Source organism: Adiantum capillus-veneris, chromosome 11 (genome assembly GCF_014529385.1).
Source record: "Adiantum capillus-veneris isolate H3 chromosome 11, ASM1452938v2, whole genome shotgun sequence".
Lineage (NCBI taxonomy): Eukaryota > Viridiplantae > Streptophyta > Polypodiopsida > Polypodiales > Pteridaceae > Adiantum > Adiantum capillus-veneris.
The window spans coordinates 66,054,251-66,058,092 of NC_140941.1; positions in this window are offsets into that span (position 1 = coordinate 66,054,251).

Below are 3,842 nucleotides of genomic sequence, written 5' to 3' on the forward strand. Positions count from 1 at the left end.
TGGCGTGCTTGCATCTCGAGGTGCAAGAAAAAGTGGATATTGAAAGTCCAAAAAATTATAAGGGTGCAATAAAAAAATCACGATTAAAGAGTATGAAAATCAAGAAGAAGATTGAGCAAGGATCACAGGGTTAAGGCTGTTACTATATACATGTGGTAGTGATGTGTGTGAACACACTAGGACCGCTGGGGCATTTTTTCCCTCTTTAGGAGGCTTTTCCCCCCGAGCATTGTATATACACCCATCACTCTAGGGCTATCTATCTTTCCATTGCACACTAAGAAACACACTCTCTATTGTGTGCCTTGAGCTTCCTTCATCTTCTCCAAGCTGTGTGCGTTTCTCTGCAACCCTAATTCCAACAATTGGTATCAGAGCAGGTTGCATCCTCCCGGGCTTAGTCGCCAACTGCTCCAGTACACGCCTGCTCACTTTCTCCGATTTCAGTCTGCTCAGATTTTTGATTCGGGCTCATTTCGGCCTCTGTTTCCACTATAGGCAAGTCTGCACAGACAATTTCGTCATTTGTAAACAGGCTTGGGATATTTTGGTTGGTCTTTATGCAAGTCGCAATGAGGCTAAAATTGCTTTGCTGCGTAAAGAGCTGGAGTCAAAGATTATGCATGAGAGAGATGATATGGACACTTTCCTTGCTAGTGTCAAGGATATCAATGAGAAACTTATTTCTATAGGTGAAGTCATTTCAGACAGTTCCCTTGTGCAGACTGTTCTTGATGCCTTACTAGATTCTTACAAGACTTTTGCTAGTACTTGGAGAGTTATGACCCAAGGAAATCCAAAAGTTGTCAAGTTTGATGCATTATGCACATTGCTGTTGCAAGAGTCACTTTCCAGAAAAAACAGGACTAGACAGCGTGCAATTGAACAGGCTTTTATTGCTTCTCAAAGAAAGGGTGGTAACAGCAATGCAGTCACTTCTTATGGTTCTGCTGCGAGTGGCAAAACTTATGTTCCTAATGCTTCTGCTGGCAGCACTTCGTCTGGCAATTCTGGTGATAAGGGCAAAAATAAGATGCGTTGCCATTATTGTAAAGCTAATGATCACTTGATCAAGTCGTGTCCTAAGTTGAAGGCCAAAGAGGCTAAGAAGAAAGAGGGTGGTTCCACTGCAAATGCTGGTTGCACTACAAATGCAGCCATTGTTGAGTCTTCTGTGAAAGGAGACTGTAATGTTGATGTTGATGCAGAATGGACTTTTAGCGCAGAGTGCACTTCCTGTTGTCCATGATGCATGCTTGTCAGTTGATGCAGATTCACATGTGTGGTATTTCGACAATGGTGCTACAAAGCACATTACCACACATCGTGAATTGTTTACCTCTCTCGAGTGTGTCCCTCATGGGAATTTTGTCACTTGTGCCAACAATGCCTCTTATCCAGTTCAGGGAGTTGGCAAGATTGTGCTTACTGTTGCAAATGGCAGTTATTTCACACTTGTTGATGCACTTTATGTACCTAGGATCAAGAAGAATCTCTTGTCTGTATCCGCATTTGCTAGACTTGGACTTGTAGTCAAATTTGTGCATGACAGATGTACAATTCATGATCTTAGTTTTGGTGATGAAATTGTTGCATCTGGCCTTTTGTGTCATGGACTATATAAGCTCACTTTGTATGACAAGTGTGGACAAAATTTTGCAAATGCTGTTTGTTGGCGGATACGCCGCGATTGACGTCAGCACAGCGAGAACTCACCTAACAAGATTTGTCAGCTAAGGACGAAGCTCGACCCGCAAGTGCGTGGAAGCAAGCATAAGGTGTCAATCTACACTCGATCGACTCTCGACTAATTCCTACAGAGGTCTCTACCCAATGTCTAAACTACCGTCTTCAGGAGTGCTTAAGAGGAGATTTCCTACAATGCTTCCAAGAGCCGAATACCCATCAAACGTTCTCGGAACGCCACAGAACTTGAAGGAGACCCTACTAACACCAATAGGTCGCTCTCCCTAAGGTCTATGAACCAAAATCCCAACCCTAAACACCTGGTGCAAAATCACATAGGATGTCTGGCCGAAATCTGTAGGTCGTCGTTTCCGAAAACTAAAGTGCCTAATGTGTAGCTCTACTCAATGTGAACGCATGGATATATTGAAATGCGAAAACGGGTAACGTATGCTCACCGAATCACCAGATGAAGCTCGTAGATCGAGCTCGCAAAACTAGACCGTACACCCACAATGTAGGTATCGGCATGTAGCTCTCATTGGGGGCAACACGCTACACTTATCCGCACTCGATTCCAACCACCGGTGCGCGCGTAGCATCAAGATGAAACTCTCACTCTCTCTCGTACACAGTACGCTCACTCACAGACAATGCTCGTTTTTTTTAAATGACAAAGGTTTTTCCATTAAGTTCAAAAAGTGGTATAAATACCTTACAATCTCAAACCATAATGTTCCAATTTTAACCATCTACTCAATCTAAATGTCAAAAATGGGATACAATCTCAAAACTTCTGTAAGCCCCAATATTTACAAAGGTGAAATGTCGCGTTTTCTTAATAAATGAATAATAATTACAAAAAATAATAATCCGCCGAGCAGACATTTTCCGTAGGGTGTGTCCAGCTTCTAACACTCCCCCCCCTCCTTGTTCATGTCGTCCCCGACATGGCTGTTGAGCTGCTTCTTCAACGTAGGCTTTCTCTCATCTTGAGAAGTGCCGCATGTTGAGCTAGTAGCATCGGGCCGAATATATCTGTGCTGATTGTGAAGAAGCCGGTGTAGAAGGCTTCTTCAAAGGCCTCGAGGTGATAAGATGGCAAAAACATGATCCTTTGATACAATGCATGTATCACCTCGTGAGAAGGTTGACCAGACATGTCGTATGCACATCTGTATGTATCTTGAAAGAAGAAGATATTGTTTGTCACCTGGCCTGATTTGAAGGTCTCAAAGACTGCCAAAAGTGTTTTACAAATCTTTCTCATCATGATGCAAGATAGGTCAGGCAAGCCAGTGAACAATTTGATGGCGCCCATTAGGGTTTTCACCATGTATTGCTCACTTATTCTCTCTCCTGCCTTCGAGCTCGGCAGCTTCGGGTAATTTAGCCAAGTGGGTTGGCTTCTCTGCTACAACTCATGGGCTTTCCATGTTCTCATCCTTGGTAGAGGGCAGAAACTAAGGTTATCTCTGATCACTTGAGGCGCCTCTACCAGATGGATTAGATACTGTGGATATTTTGTCAGCCATGCCTTTCTCCACCTGGGGTGAGAGTCTACTATCAGCTTGACCCCTTCAGGTTTGGAAATGTCTGCTTTGTACATTGGCACTGTTGGCCCCTCTCTGATCCGTTTGTTGATCGTGGCAGCTTCATATTTCAGCAGAGGATATGGGAGAGAGGGCTGTAGCCATTCACGCCGAAGGTTGCTGGCATCTATCTTCTAAATAGTCATTGATTTAAAGACCCTCTGCTCCCATTCCAAGGCTTCTTTGGCTATGTCTCTGACTGCCGCTTCTATGGCCTTTTGCAGCTTCTCTTCTTCTTCTTGGGTCAGATCTTGTGGCTCTTGTGAGGGTCCTACAAGGATTTCCTCTTGCATGGTGGTATCCACTGAATCTGCCACATTCTCTATATCTATTCCCTCCATGGTTGCTGGCCCAGAGCTAAACCGCTGCTCTTCAATTTGCTGCTGGCCTCTTAGCTCTTCTATCTGTTTCTGTAGTGTTTTCTTTTCTTCTTCCGCTTGCTCTCCCATATTCACAAGGAGGTCGTTCACATCAGCATTTATCTTTTCCGCCTCCTCGAGCTTTCTCTTGATGGCTTCTAGCTCATTTTGCATGGTCTTGTGCTCTTCTTCCAGGCGGTTTTGC